Consider the following 16,696-nt stretch of genomic DNA (forward strand, 5'->3'; position numbering starts at 1 on the left):
ATGTCTGAACTTGGAAATCTGTAAAATCTATCTTCCTTGATGTACTGTTCTGTGTACATTTTAACGCTGAGCTGAGTCATGCTGTTGACAATAACCTGACAGCGTCAAGCATCTTTGTATTTATTTCTATTTCCACTCTATCTCACGTCTGGTTTTAGACATTGTGGTGGCGCTGAGCTCTGGACCGTGCTGCTTATTTATTCATTTCTTGACAAATTCTGATTATGTCAGGATTTTTTCCGTTCTCATTTTCACTCAGTTAACTGCACGTCTGGAATCAAACAGTGTGGGGGCTGGTCATTAATGGCATTTGACAAATATTTTCGTCATCTGTTTCCTTGCATCTTTGTTTTCTTGCATCTTTGTTTATCCCTGGTTGAGCCCATTGCAATACCTTGCACTGTTCAGGCACTCACTGACATTCGTATGGCAAGCAATATAAATCCGTGTTGTCACTGTGATACTCTTCGCTCCTTGAGGCGGAACTACAAGTTCCAACATTCTCAGCGCGATACCCTCGTCGTTTTCCATGGCATAACCCGGGTCCCTTTGTAAACTGCTAGCAGACGGCCCGCGTTACCAAACGCTGGATGTTGATGGCGGCGCTCTGATGGATGGAATCCAGGATACGTGCTAGTAAGTCTCCTGTGCCTCCCGTGACCCTGTCTCATTTAATAATAAAAGCCCTGCGATGCGTGTATGCCTAATGTTTCACGCTTTTTGCAGTGGTGTTGGTGAAAAGACTCGCCCTTTGCTGAGTAGTGAAGAATTTTCTCCCGGTGCTTCAGTCTACCAGCGCCAGTACTCTATGCGCAGGTAAGACATAATAGACATAATACAATCCGGTATGTTACTTGTGCGTCCTTATGCCAGGACATTGCACTACAGTGCTGTCTGCTTTTTACTACTCAGCTACAAGACAAGGTGATTTGTTCCTTTGAACTCTTTTGCGCACCTCCCTGCGGGCGTTTTGAAAATACTTGGTCTGTCATCCTGCGCCAACAATCCAGTACAGGTATTCTGCGGTTCCCCTTACAATGTTCTACCTTTTTCTTTAATGAATTTTTCTTTAATTAATCTCTGTAACGAACCAGTTTTGACCGTGAACACTTGTTGTTCCAGACTACTCCACTTGATGTGCAATTAACCCTCACTCCTGCAGCGCCTGTGTGTGCCGGGCAGGTAAATTGCGATTATTCCTTTTTTCGTGTGTAGTCAGAGAGTGCTTGTACATACGTAGTTGCAGTATAAGTTTGACACCTCCCTTAATTTTTTTGTAGTGAGGATTTTATCCAGTCCATGTCCTGAGGAGAACCACAATCTAATATGGTTCGAAACGCGTTGACCCCCAGCCTGTGATAAAGAAGAAGGGTGCAGCAAGGATTGACTAATGCCACTCTGGTGGAACCCGCTGTTAATCCTTGTAATTAATTAATTCATCACAGGTCTTGTGCGACAGGCAGGCAGTCCTATTCCATCCCCACTTCTGCCTGTCCACTGGTATTTGAATGAAAGGACTGGTTTCTTATGTGTATCAGTTTTCCTTGTTAAAATGTTTTTGATGTTGCAATTTACTTTGAATGTATTTGTTATGTAGAAAGTTGTTTTGGTGTCATTAATTTTGAGTCTCCATTGTGAACCTCTGTACACTTGTATATATTGTGCACATTATTGTATGTTATTGATTTGACTGTTTTGATGTGAGTCTCCTTTGAAAACATATGGTTTGACTAATGAAACTTAACTATAAATGAAAATAAATCGTTTTGTGACAAAAGAAGTCTAGTTCACGCAAAACAATTTGGTTGCGGGGGCAGTAATTGATTATAAAACAAACCTGACTAGCCACTTCTGTTTTGTTTACTAGTTGTTGAGGTACAGGCTAGCCAGTGGTAGGACCCAATACCTCCTTTTGTGCATCCTTAAATGGAAGCTTTGGCAGGTCTATTGCATGCCAAGCATTTCTGTAACCCCAGATAAAGCTACTTAACACCCCCACTAACCTCTTAAAAATAAATTAGGAACCTGCAAAGGAAAAGAACAGAATAAGTTCAAGAATTTAGGTAGGATCTTCATTTTAATAATATTAATTCACCCTATAATACCGTTATGCCATTTTTTTTAATGATTTGGCTAACCCTTTCAGTAGAGATCCATAATTCAAAGAAAACATCCTCCCGACCTGCGCAGAGAGCTTCACCCCCAAATAAGTAACTACGGAGCAGACCCCTTGAATTGATACAGCCGGTTTAAAGTTAAGAAATATTTGAGTTTTTTTAACGTTTAATTTATACCCTGAAACTGAGCCGAACTTGACTGCTTCATCCTCAATAGCTTTTATTGCCCTGATGGGTTCAGTTGTAAAAACCGCAATATCATCCGCATAGGTGATAACCTTAAGTGAACTTTCCCCAGAAACTAATGGCAGGATTTGAGAGTTACATTGCGGAGCACAAATAAATGGCTCAATATACAAAGCAAATAAGAAAGGTGAAGGAGGACAACTCTGCCGGGTGCCACACAGAATCGGATTTATTAATGACTGTGAGCCTAAATATACAAGTGTAGCTTGGGGTTTATTAAATAGAGCTTGTATCCATCGTTTGTATTGTCCCTTAATAGTATGGCCCGGAGAAAATCTCACCCCACTCTATCAAATGCCTTCTCAGCGTCTGAAAGGATCATACCGAGAGGGGTTGGCCCCTTGCTTGTCATATCAAAAGCCCCAACCACCATATTAACATGGTTGGTAGTGTCCCTACCTTGAATGAAACCCTGTTAGTGAGGGGACACAAGACCAGGCATGACTGGAGCGAGATGATTCGCAAATATTTTAGCAAATATTTTTGAGTCCGCATTAATGAGCGATATTGGATGATACAAACCTCACGTCATGGGGCTTACCCTTTTTCAGAAAGAAAACAATCTGCATTATGTTCCATGACTCTGGTACCTTACCATTTGAGCCAATAAACTGTATGACCTGACTAAGTGGCAAAGTCAAAACATCTTTAAAAAGCTTATAAAATTTGGCTGGTATAGAATCTTCTCCAGCCGCCTTTCCAGATGGCAGAGTAGAAATAGCCAATTCCATTTCTTCCCTTAAAATATTTCTTTCCAATAAATCAGATGTCTATACCCCCACGCTTGATAAAAGTCTACCCTGAATATATGGTTGTATGTCTTCATCTGTTAGTTCAGATGTTGGGGTATATAACTCCTGATAATAGAACATTGTTCAAGAATCTGCTGTGGATGTGAATGGAGTATGCCATTTACCCCTTTAATAGCTTTTATATGAGTTTTAGCCCTGTTCTCTGCGACCTTAAAGGCCAAAATTATACCTTTTTGTTCACCATATTCGTACTGCTTAAGACGATATTTATTACATCTTACCGCAATTTTCTCCCTGAGTGTCTTCTTTGTGGCTAATCTAAGGTCAATTAAAGTAAACAACAATTGCTCTTGGTCATTAGTACCCTGTAAGACTGCCTCTGCATATTTTTCTTCCGCGTTACGTATCGCTTGAATAGCTTCCTTACTTGCCATTCTACGCTCTTTATTCTGTTGCCATACATATTGTTGTGTTATGCCTCATAACTATAACTCGTATCTCAAACCATAAACCGCGATGCTGGCCCAGTATTCTCTTTAAAGAATAGATCAAGCTGTTTCCTAATACTAGCCAAATACACCCCATCTGACAACAGATATATAGGGAAAGAAAAAGGTCTAAACGTCTTACATTGAGCTAAGTCCATGTAACGAGAGTAATATAGGACTATGGTCGGAAGCAGCCCTCGGGCCTACATCCATGTCTGCTAACCACAATATTTGATACGAAACCCATGCCATGTCTATTCCAGAATAAAGTTTATGCGGGGCAGAATAATACGTATACCCTGTATAGTTGGATACAGATTTCTCCACACATTTCCAATAGACTGAAAATGACCCAATCCCCGAATTGCTGCCCGAGTCTTCCGTATTCTATGAGTAGCTCCCCGCCTAGTTGTGTCTATACTGTAATCCAAAACACAGTTAAACTCTGCCATTACAACCTGCTCCCCCTCCCAATTCAAAAGTTCCATATTTAGCACATCAACAACTATGGGGTAATCAACATTAGGGCTATAAAGTGAACAAAAAACATATTTCTTTCCCCTCATCTCCATCTGTGCAATTGACTATCTACCTCTCTGATCAGCCAGTGTTTTGCATATCATAGATGAGAACCGTTTGTTTTAGTATAGCAACCCCCCCATTGAGGTACCTTGTAGCGTGCACACCACAATTTGGACCCTAATTGGTTTAAAAGGCTGTGATGCATCTCTGTTAGCATAACTACCTGTAGATTATACATTGTTATCTCTTCACAGACAAGTTGCAGCTTAATTCTGCTGTTAAGGCCTGCAACAATCCAAGCAAGACATTTAATCCACTCCATTACAAAGATTATTCCCACCCAAATGTTTTATACCCAGCCCTATGTGTAGCTTTATTCTTGAATGTATTCCGTTTTCATTAACTCTGTTTACAGATTTGCTTCTTAATGCGCTTATGTTAACCTTTTCTTGCCCTCAATAACCCCACTCCTACCCCTTTCGCCTCGGCAAACACACCACCCTCCCTGCATCGTTTGGAAGGAATGGTCCCCTTTTATCAGCTGCCGCTGATTTGGCAGCTACTTGGAGCTAGTGCACTCACGGAGACTCCCCAACCATGCCCACACTCACTACACATATACTGTTTAAGCATTATCAATCACAGAAGGGCCAATATAAAGAAATGAAGAGGAGAAAAAAGGGAGAAAAAGCTAAAACAGAGACCTCAGACTTTATCCGACACCCCTTTTTGCCATCTACCAATAGCTTATTTTGCTTCTTGTTCTATTGAAAAGAAATCTAATTGGCCCCCCGCAACACCTTCTAATGTGCTGGCTCCTGTAAGCATACTTGTACCCCAGTTGCTTTCAGCGAATCAATCAATTGTCATAACTTCCACCACCTGCCCATTGTCACTTTACAGAGATCTGACCGTGCAAAAAAAGAAAAGGAATGAACTGCCACGGAGAACTAGAACGGGCCATCAAGGATACGGCCTGCCAAAGCAAAATAAATCAGAAAAAGATCAGAAATGGCCTTGGATAGCGAGAGCCCAATTTATGATGTATTAATGGGAGTCTATGAGCCCTTTGCACCTGGCAATCCCAGGTCCGGGAAAGCCTTCTGTAATAGCTGAACAATAAAAGCTCTGGAGTCCGACCCCTCTTGTCTCTCAGGAACTACAAAGAGTTTTAATTATGCTGCCGCTGAAGGTTCTCTAGATCCTCTAACTTGAGGTGAATAGTTGTTATGTGGTCATCATGCACCTGAAGAAAACAAACTGCTTTCGTAGTAGTCTCCTCGGTATTAGCTACCCTCTGCTGCAATTCCATATCAGTGTTTGCCAGTAATCCGACCTTAAGTGTTACTTTCTTCAGGGACTGATGAATACTATGATTATATACCCTGGCTTGAGCATAGTGCTCCCGTGCTTCTTCTCTCTGATCTTTTAGAGCTTGGAGAATCAAATCAAGTGAAGGAACATCATGATCCTGTATCCTTCCAGGTTGAGATTCTCCAGTGTCTTGTAGCAACACTTAAGGAGAACCAGATACCAATAACATAACAGAAGGATGCAAAATAGTTGATTGGCCAGAGGGTGTTGCTGAAGGTATTGCTGAACCAGACTGCGAGCAAGCAGCTCCAGTCCCTGCCACAGCCATATTACCACAACCATCATCTGTTGGACTAGCACCCGATAGCCTTGATATCATTGTCTTAACCTCTTCTTTCACTTGACTCCAGCGTCGCAGGGGACTGTCAGCTGGAGCAACCTTAGATCATAGTGATAGAGCAGTAAATTGCTGCTGGTCCAGTCCATTAAAGACTTTATTTGCACCTTTTGCTGTTCTGGATTTAAAAAAATTATGTTTAACAGATGTATTATATACTGGAGAACCCCTCTTTTTCCAAAGGTTTGTCCAAAGCCTGTTAAGAATCTTGTGGCACAGGAAATATTTGACCATTTGGCAGCCCACTATCTTCAGTCGATGTCCGAGATATAGGTCGCAAATTGCTAGCCAATTCAGGACGCAGGTTAGGAGGAGTAGAAGCCATAATTGTAGCAGAAGTTGTGACAGAGCAGCACGCCATACACCCCTGATCATATGCCACACCTGGCGAATCATCGGGTACTGAGCTACCACTGCAATGTGTATTAGCTATACTGCCAAGTTCATTAGATTTAGTTTGTGACAACTTAATTGCCCCGTCTTCCATAGAATTACTCGCAGACAGTAACACTGGTGAGTCTATTACTGATACTGAAACATTCAATGTCGCTAATTCAACTATTGACTCAGCTGAGGTTGTTGCAGCATTTTCAGCACTGGCAGCACTATCAATACTATCAGCACTATCAACATTGTCAGCATTAATAATATTGTCAGCGTTATCATGCCCTTCCAGGTCACCAGAAAGAACCTTTTGTACATGCCTGAAAGTGTTCGAGCCAGAAAGAGCGTTTTCCATGTTACTTTGTTGCCCTGGAATTACCTGTGTTACAATTTCGGTTAACATGTTGCCAGTCATTGATTCAGCAGCTGCTCCTGCAGCAAACAGTTCTGCTTCCTTACCCGATTGTAAGAGGTGCAGTAGCGGCTTACCAACTCTTGACAAACTTTTGGAAGAATCCCCTCATTGGGCTGCTGGTACCTCTTCAGCCGCGTCAGCCCGTCCAGTGCCTGTAGAAGCTACTAGCATCAGACCCGCTGCCGAGTACCTCTAGAAGATGTCTTCGGCGGGGCCCTGTCTCCGGAGCAACCCGGATTCAAATTGACAGACACAAGCAGACCCGAGGCCAGTCCACACCAATGGATCACCAAGGAACGTCCAACCACCAAATGGGCAATCCGGGAGACATGCAGCAACCCCCCAATGCTGCCCAGTACTGCTTCCTGCATTCGCTGTGGTGAATCTTTCCCGTGGTAAATCCATGAGCCCGATAATCCTTACCGCATAAGTTGAATAGGAAAGCCCCTTATTGAAGAAAAGCACTTTGCCTCTCCTATTTATGCCAACATCACATTTTCCTCAATTCCGTGGCTTAGCTTAATCCATTTTCATTTTAAAGCCGAGTGCAGGAGCTCGGTAGCCTCCCTGCGTGGCTGCTCACACAAGCGGCGTCAGTCTGCCATCTTGCCCCTCCCCTGACCAACACAAGTGCTGACAGCACTTCACATCAATCTGCTGTAGGACAAGGTGTGAGTTAAGCACAGAGCAGCAGAACTTTGAATGAGTAAGCCTGTAGGCCTCACTTCAGGGACACAGGTTAAAAGGGAGCTGTTCACTGCTCCCGGTCACCTTATGGTATGCTGCCACCACCACACCTGTGGTGCTTAATTCTTGGTTGACAGTAGCCATTCACCACAGTGAGGGTAGCACTTTGGTTGCCCCTCCTCGTCTAACAAGACTGCAACCAGTAAGACAGGCCTATCTCATGGGGCACACACATGATCTGTTTGCCAAGGAAAACAAAACGCAGCACTAAGGATTCAGACAGTTGGGGCCCTCAGGGCAGGGGTGCCACAGATGTTAGCATGCCGAAGACACTTCTGTCCTAAAAGAAGCAACAAAAGCCTACTGGTAATCAGGTTGGGAGGTCAGGGGAGCTGACAGTGATCTTTGGTACACCCCAGTATCTTCAGTAGTCTTGGCTCTCTGCTTTGGGTCTCTAGAAAAAGCTCCAGCAATTTGGCAGATCTCTCTGCCATTGCTTTTTAACTACATGTAAGAGTTGCAATATTACTTGATGCTGAGGATGCCACTCCTGGTACTCCTCGACAGTATGTCATGAGGACAGTCCTAGAGGCTTTCTAGCGCTCTCTAACCACGACTCACACAAAGTCTCAAAATGTTCTCTCACAATTTATGTGCTTTTTGTCTTTCTGTAGCTAGGAACATGACCTCTGCCAGATGTCCCTTGGAGAGCAGATCCAGTCCCTGGGTGCCAAGGTAAAACAGGAGTTGTTTAGGCTTACTTCCCTAGCAGTGAAAAAGAGTCATTCTTCCTTTGGGTGTTCCTAATAGTCTAGACATTTTCTCAGGATGTGGTAGTGAGAAACTACTCTTATCGAATTTGCTAACCAGTGATTGATGATTCCCCACACTCAATCATGACAGCATTCTCACGAAAAATAAACTCATTTTTCACCATTTTGGCCCTCAAATTACTGCAAGCATTTTCTATGTTACTTATTTAAGAGGTCTATTTCCTTCTCTTCCTTGCAAGCATTTGAGGTCCCCTCTCACCTTCACCCCTACGGAAATGAGAGAACTTTCCCTTTTGCTGTCTTGAGGATAGCTGAAGCTCCTGCTGGAGCAAAACCAAATGTCTGAGAGAGGGGCTGAATTTTCTGTAGCCATGGTCCCATTTGGGATTTCTATTTGGAGGATTTTCTTGTGATAGTCCTTTGTGTTAACATTTGTCGCTATATTGATCAGTGCAATATGCCCTGCTTTTGCACACATTTAGCATTCCTTCCCTGGGAAGTGGCTGCCAGCCGCGGTCCATGCAGGAAACAGCAGTGAGGCGGTGCGGCCAAAAAAGGGGAAATTAGAGGGACGATGAGAGGGAAAATTAATTATTTATTACATTTTCCCTCAGCATCGTTCCTCAAAATCCCTCCTCACCCGGCCCCACCGCTGTTACCTGAACGGACTGTGGCTGGTGGCTGCATTGTACCTCCAGAAGCTAGCAGTACACAATTAAGTTGGTTGCTAACTACAGGTACTGGATAGAAGGAAGGTTTTAATTAAGGTTTCTCTCAAAGAAGCTACATCTGTGCATTTCCTGTGCTAACTTCATAGAAAGGAGCATACACACTGCACCATTGAATGACAGTCTCACACTGCACATTGTAATGATACAAACATAGAAATGTGTCCATAAATGGTGAACAATCTGGGGAGATCAGGCAGAAAACCGTGATTTGGCGCACATTTGCTTAAAACTACAGTTCTTTCCACAAAATGCTATGACAATCACTGAACTATCTAAGCATGGAACCTAGCGTCAGTACACTCAAATATAACTGCAAATCTCTTCTTTTTGCAGTCCATATCACTCTTCTTCTACTAATCCCAGATCTGCCCTTCCTTCCACTACTTTCACACTCTTTATTTTCCTCTTGCTTTCTGTACATTTCAACTGTTCCCTTCTATATACCTAACAATTGTTGTACCACAGGTGATGTGAGTGTACCTTTCTCTACTTTGTAAAACCTCTATTTATCTGATTCTTTTGTAATATGTTCCTATTCACCTTTCCATTTCACACCCACCCTCCCCTTTCCACACATTTCCCAGTTCTAATTTATGAAAATAAACTTTCTGAAATCCATGCAACTTACAACATCTGGATTTTAGTTATATTTATACCTCATAAATCTTGTCCCAAGGACAAAATGTTGTGCAACAAAAGCATGTATCTCAAAATATATTTAAACTCAGTTGTTTTGATTTTTGTAGTTATCAGAAAATAGGTTATTGCAGCGGATGTAAACCAGTAATAGGTTTAAAATCCTGTCAGGTCAACACACAAGTGCAACAAAGGGCTTGTCCCCTAGTACAGAGCAGATAGGCTTAAATTTAGGAAAACATTTTTGGCAGTTCCAATAAAAATGACACAACAAATTTATGAAAACAGAGAAAATTTAAATCAGAAAAGTGACACAAAAATGTACTGGAAACATGATTTTTTTTATGACAAAATACTGCAAGATTGAGAAAAGCACCAATGGGAAGGCGTTGTTCGTGGTTTACCTGGACAGAGGCACAATTTCAGGGTGGTAATAATGCAGTAGGGGTGGAATACACTGAGCAGGTATTCCCAGCCAAAGATTTTACATTCTCAAATGAAAATCGACATTCTCTAGCAGGGCAGGTTTGCAGGCTGTATTTGTCAAAGTCCTCTCAAACTCAGATAGCTATTTGATGAGGTCCGACCAAAGTCATAGGTTTTGTCTGCAAGTGGGAAAATTCAAATTTTGCACCTTCCAAAGTCATCTAGTCATTTGTATACTTTTGTTCCTTTGCCCGATTAAAATGTCGCTCTTTGAACTCTCTTTTTAAAGCTCAACATCCTCGAGTGGGGCAAGGCTGGAAGCTGTATCCACTAAAGTCCTTTTAAAATTGGACACCTTTGAATGACGTGACAGAGGTCTTGGAACTCCAAAAATGTCCTAACCTTTCTGGCCTTTTGGAGCATTTGCTATTGGTTTTTCCTAATGCTCCCAGGACTTCAGAAATAGCATGCAGGGGCCAGGAATCACTCCAGAAGGGTCTAACAGGTGCAAGAGCTACTGGTCAGTTTGTCGCTCCAGGAAAAAGGTCTCTATGTAGATTGGTGTGTCACTCTAACCACAAAGGAGGTCAGCAAACTGAGTCTTGTAGTCCTTCTCTCAGTACTGCGTACAAGTGGCAGCAGGTTTAACCCTCAGAGCTTCACACAGATAGCAACAGTACTCTGTGTCTCTTCTTCCAAAGGTCACGAAGGTGCTCTGATGAAGTGAGTTTGAGGTGCCACTTTTGTAGGATTCAATGCCAAGTAGGAGAGTGTGACTTCTGGACATTCTCTATGCAATTAAAAATGTTCCCCATGACAAACCTTCCCACTTTTGCAGCACATCATAGGTGTCTTACTGCAAACTATCCGCAGTGCACTATGCTGAGCAAAATCCTTTGAGATTGCTGGTGTCACAGCCAGGGATGTGCATAGGGAAATGCATAGTTTCCTCCCCCTCAACCACACCAAACTGGATCTGCGATTAGTGCCCACTCCAACAGGGTTGGAACCAAGCAAACTACAGGTGGACCACGGAACAAAGTCTTCACTTCTCTATTTCTCCCTTTACACTTATCTATGAATGAACATGCCTCACCATAATTCTTCTTAAGTTAATGAAGTTATTGGACCCTCCCCAGTTGTTCTGCTGAACTAGGCTGAGTCACAAACCTCACATCAATGTCTTCCCTTCCAAAGGCCTAAGCCATTGTTTCTGCTCTGGAAGCAGTTTTCACACCTCATTAAGGGGAAACACTAACAGTGGCCAGCTGCTGGCAAGCTTGTGCCAACCAGTTACTGTTGTTTCAAGCAGACAAATTCTGACTTTCAAAAAGTTACTTGTCCTAATTATTTAACAATAAATTATTGAGTGTACTAATATTAAACACTAGGGGGCTTATTTACAAGGCGCTTGCGCCACTTTTGCTTAATTTTAACATGGGAAAATTGATGCAAAAGTGGCGAAAAGGGCTTGTAAATCTTCCCCCAGGTGTCTTACCTTGTTGGCTACAGGCCTACTTTCAGGTGACTTATTCACTATTTAAAAGTAGTTTGCCTTCCCCTCAAAAAGGATTTTTTACAGGGCTGCATGCAGGTTTAAAAGCTGCAGCAGCCAGGCTCAACAAGTGGGTCTAAATCCATGTTTTTCTTGTCAGCCTAGTGGATGGCAGAATAGATGCTACAGCCCACGGGTGACATTTAGCTATCTTTGCCACTGATATATGTTCCTGCACAATATACCATGGTCTATTGGAAAGTTAAACATGCGAATAAGTGATTTTTCCGCGTTTTAGGTGTCGGAGCACATACATGGGGACTTGACAGCGGTTCAAAAAGCAGCAAAACAAGTCAACCAAAAATGGGATTGATCAGCGAAAAGAGGAATTTTTTGACAGTAGCAAAATGGGTTCTGACTTCTTTAACCCCCATGATTGTCGCTTTTCAGACAACGTGTTTTTTGGACAAGCCACTGTCAGACTTTTATAAAAGGGTGCACAGCTGGGGTAAGAGGATGTTGGTTGGCTGCATGGGAACATGTCTGTACACAGATGTGCAAAAAGTGTGTGGGTTGAGCAAGTGGGACTACCCTCCAGCTGAGCTTGGGAGCTGCCTGGAATGCACCCTTCATGGATTGATACTGACTTGTGCAGGCCGAATGATGTGTGTGGGTATTTATAATGTATGAAGTGCTTCTGTGAAAACAAGGATACCAAGTACTTTCATAATACCTGAATTCCCTCAGGCCCTTTAAGATTCATCAAATTCCTCTCACTCAGCTCCTAATTAGGGTTTGGCTTTTGTCCACCCAGCTGAGCCACGGTAATTATCTTTCTGGCCAGCAGGAGTACCTAAGGCTTTCCCAAACAATAGTGCCCCCACAGAGATTAGTCCTGAGTGAATGGTTGGGAACAGAATCTGCATGTGGTAATGCATTTTCAGACTGCAACTGACCCGGAAAGCAAAACAAAAAGGGATATGGACGGACCTTTGGGATCATTCGCAAGAGGGCCATTCCTTTGAAGTTTTGGAGGGAAGAAAAACAGCTGTGGCAGTTACTGGTGAGGTTACAGGAACTCAGAGAGCACTTCAAGTTGCCATGTTGGAATGTTACAAAATGAGGTGCAGAAGAGGTGGGAAGGTGCAGAATATTGATGCGTCATCCCAAGATTGGGTAGAGGTGCCAACCATCTGGAATGCTCCGATCTTCACTTAAAAACCTCTGCACATAATATTCCTTCATAAGACCCTGAAAAAGAGCGGAGTCCTGTTTAGGGTTCTTGGATACCCTGGACTTGGACTAGATGGACTCTGTGGATTCACCCCTCCGGGGCCAGTGGGGTCGTGCCCTTACACCTTCTGGGGAACAGCAGTAGAGGAGAAAAGCTGCTGGGAGACACAGGAGGAAAAGAGTTCTCCTGAAACTTCTGAGGACTGGTCCTGCAGAGGAGTAACTTTGATCAGAACATGGCCTTTTGACTTCTGCCAACACATGGATTCCTCTAAGTGGCCAAAAGAAGCTGTGGGACCTGAAGATTTCAAGGAGGGAGGGTATTTCACCTTGAGGGCTGTGGAGTGCCACAGGAGGTAGTCCCAGACTGAGGAGAACCGCAGTCACCGGACAGATGACAGGCTCTTGGCCAAGAGCTGCAATGCAGTTACGCAGAGCCTCGACTGTCCCTCAATGTAGGGGAAGTAAAGAAAAAAAAATAGCATGTAGAAGCAAAAGAGATTTCTATAAGCCAAGAGGCTGACAATGTCCCTCCTGTTGGCAAGAGGCCACCACCATGAGTCAAACACACCTGATCATTAAAATGCACATTGTTGAGCCAGAGAAAAGGAGGGGAGAAGTTTTGTCCCAGGGGAGTCTGGACAGGATTGGCACGTACGGGTCGCATGGCCCTCTGCTTATTGTTTTACCAGATTGTTCGTATGAACTCCATCACTCTAGGGACTGAAAGAGAAAAGAGAAGTGTTAGAAATGGGATCCCCGGCTGGCCAGGGCTCGCGCCAAAGTCAGTCACAGACCACCACTCTAAGTCAGGGCAAGGGAGTTATACACCAAGATAACCCCTGCTCACCCCCTTGGTAACGCGACACGAGCAGTAAGGCTAAACTCAGAGGCAATGTGAGTTAAGCGTTTGCGCGTGCACCCAGCAACAACACCCAAGGCCCACCACAAAGGAAACTCCACACAAGGTTATGTATAAAAATAGCCTTTGTATTACACCAAAACACATTAGATAAAAACACACATTTTACAATGTGCCAATAGGCACGGGCAGAATTTACATGGGATATGTACAAGACAGGGCCACTGGGCCACTGTCAGGAATATTTGTATTTGTATTTCCGGTTTATATAGCGCCAACTCACCGGCAGGTCTCAAGGCGCTTTTGACCGAAAGGAAACCGCATCTTACTCAGCAGGATGACCAAAGGGGGAACGTGCTTAGGCTAAACTCAAAGCCTCTCTGAACAGAATTGTTTTCAGAGACTTCCTGAAGCGAAGGAGGTTTCCCTCTTTGCGGAGGGACTCAGGTAGTTTGTTCCATATTTTAGGGATCAAGACCAAAAAGGATCTTCCACCTTTTATAGCGAGTCTAAAACGAGGACAAACAAGCAGTTGTGCATCGGAGGACCTAAGACACCGTTCTGGCTTGTACGGCTCCAGCCGTTTTTTTATGTATGACGGAGCTTGTCCATAGATGGCTTTATGGGCTATACAAAGGCTCTTGAATTCAGACCGCTGCCTTATAGGCAGCCAATGGAGGCTCTGTAGCAGTGGTGAGGCATGTGAGCGTCTTGGTAGCCTGAAAATGAGGCTGGCCGCATCATTTAAGGTCACCTGCAGTTTTAGACTTAGTACTTGGTAGAATTAGCACTTGTAGGAATAGTAATTAGCACATAGAACATGTAATAATAATCACTGTAGCACACAATAGAACATAAAGCACACAACCAGTAATCACTGGTAACAGGTAAGTACCACCTACGCAACCCTAACCACCTTAGGAGAATATTACGCAGGGAACCAGGACCTCACTAGCAACACCTGTACTAGGAGAGAACAACCACCTAAGTATCACTATACATTTAGTGGTATACGCATAGGAACATTACACATGATGCATCACAACTTTCAGAGGTGTAGGGAAAAACACATGATGCATAAACATACATTCAGCGGTGTAGGAGAAAGAGCACATGACGCATAAAACACATTCAGAGGTGCAGGAAAGAACAATTGTGCAGAAATCACATTAGGCCACAACCAGTGACTGTCCCAATGTCAGGGGCCTAAACTGAGCAGCTGCCCACTAAGTGCTGGGCAGCTATAGAGATGATGTGGCCAACGCTGGAGCCTCACAGGCTCTGGCCAAAGCACTCGTGTCCCCCAAGAGCCTCGTGGCTCTAAAAAAACAGAAAAAAATATCTACCTCTCAGGCCTTGTAAAACAAATATGGCCCTCGTTGGAGTCCCTCGTGGACTCGACATAAACAAAATGAACCAAGAGCCTCCCGTGGACTCTAAATAACAAATGTGCCCCCTGAGCCCTTGTGGGCTCTAAACACAAAATGACCCCACCATTGGTGTCCCCCCTCTGTGGATTCAGAAATGCACAAATGCCCCCAGAGCCCTTGGGGGCTCTAAAACTACTAGGCCCTAGGTGCTGCTGCTGCCCACTGTTCAGAGGGGCAGCGGGAAGGGAGAAGGGGACCCAGGTCAATGGGGCGGCCACCGAAAGCGTGCCCCGACACACCCCCCAACCGCCTCACTCAGAGCCCCACTCACCGGTCTCTGGCAGGCGCTCCCCGGGTCTCCAGGCTGGCCATGCGGGACTCTGTCTCCTTCTCTTCGCCGGCAGCTGCGGGGTGCTCCCCACACCACGGGGGCCCAGCTGCTGGACAGGCGGCTTCTCCCTCTTCTGGGTGAGTGCACCGGGGTGCAGAGTAGGCTCCTGCCTGTTCCGGTGCTCGTCCAGCCGTGACTCGTCCGGGGGAGGCGGGGTAGGCTCCCGCCCTCCTACTTCCGGTTTCCGGTAGTCCCGCCCCCGGCCTGCCTGACTTCCTGGTCGCGGGCCGGGCGGCGATTTTCGGCTTTCCCGGGCTGCGGCGGTGATGCGGGGAGACACACGAGGGGTAGGCTCCCTCAAAATCAATATTAAAGCGAGGTGGGCACTCGCTTGGGGCACAAAACGGCAACAGGTCAAGTCGCAGGGTGGGCACCTGCGCAAGGTCAAAAGAATGCGCTTCCAAGTGCTATGGGGATGATTGCAGCGCTCCCAAGCGCTACACGGACAAGGAGAATAAAATAAAAGCGCTCCCAAGCACTGAAGGGATTTAGGAGCAAGGGCAAAGCGCTCCCCAGCACTAGGATGCCCCAGAGTCCAGCAACAAGTCCTTTAGGAGGTGGGGGGGGCAAGGCTGAGCCCAGAGCCAGCTCACAGGGTTCTCCTAGGCAGGAAGGCAATCCCCAGTGGTGGTCCTCCTGGTGCCCAGCAGCAGCCCCCCTCAGGAAAAGGATCCAGGAAGAGAACATTTTGCAAGGGGACACAGCCCCTTTTAATACAGTGAATTCCTTTGTCTCAGGGTGCAGGGTGGGGGAAAAACCATTCACAGCTGGTTTTTTAGCACTCTGGATGTGCTCAGCCACCCTTCCTATTTACTAGTTAGGCTAGGGTCATCAGTCGCACCACAGGGGGCGGAGCCAGCATTGTGTGGGGAAAGCCCAGCCCCATTCAGGTCCCATGTGTACCCCTCCCTCACATCAGCATGCTAATCTCTCCACTCACCACCGGGGCAGACCCATCCAGACTCCTGGAGCCAGGCTCACCAGCCAGCTCGAGCCAATCACACGCCAGCACACTCACTGCACATGCACACCCATGTCTAGAAGTGGCACTTCCACACTAGACACATTCACGCCGCACACATCATTGCGCAGCATTCAATCTCACGAGTTTGCACATACCAAACTCGGGCCTGCACACCTCACGCATCAGGGACTACCAGGGACACATATATTCCCCATGCATGGGCAGGCCTACCTCAACACACGCACTCAGAGTGCGCACGCACTTTCCACTGGGACACAGTGAAAGTGCGCAAAAACCAAAAATCACCATCCCCAGGTCACATATAAAAAGCAAAAAGTTCAGGGGTGAACCTGCCAGAAGGGCCAAGTCCAACTCAACCCCCTTCCAGCCAAAACGCAGGGTAGACCAATCACCACCGTGATGGGCTTCCCTGCTTGGGGCGATAGAACATGGACGCGGGCCCGCAACTGCAGGAACACCCTCTGGTTCTATG

At 45.2% G+C, this 16,696-nt stretch overlaps 1 long non-coding RNA gene across 1 annotated transcript; it reads left to right on the forward strand.

Annotated features, from left to right (window-relative positions):
• Window positions 1–577: 577 nt before the first annotated feature.
• LOC144827113 (uncharacterized) lies at window positions 578–959 on the forward strand. The gene is made up of 3 exons (XR_013610026.1): window positions 578–636; window positions 727–816; window positions 913–959. It is a non-coding gene; the product is annotated as an uncharacterized LOC144827113 (long non-coding RNA).
• The last annotated feature ends 15,737 nt before the right edge of the window (window positions 960–16,696 follow it).

Source organism: Lissotriton helveticus, chromosome 4_1 (assembly GCF_964261635.1).
Source record: "Lissotriton helveticus chromosome 4_1, aLisHel1.1, whole genome shotgun sequence".
Taxonomy (NCBI): domain Eukaryota; kingdom Metazoa; phylum Chordata; class Amphibia; order Caudata; family Salamandridae; genus Lissotriton; species Lissotriton helveticus.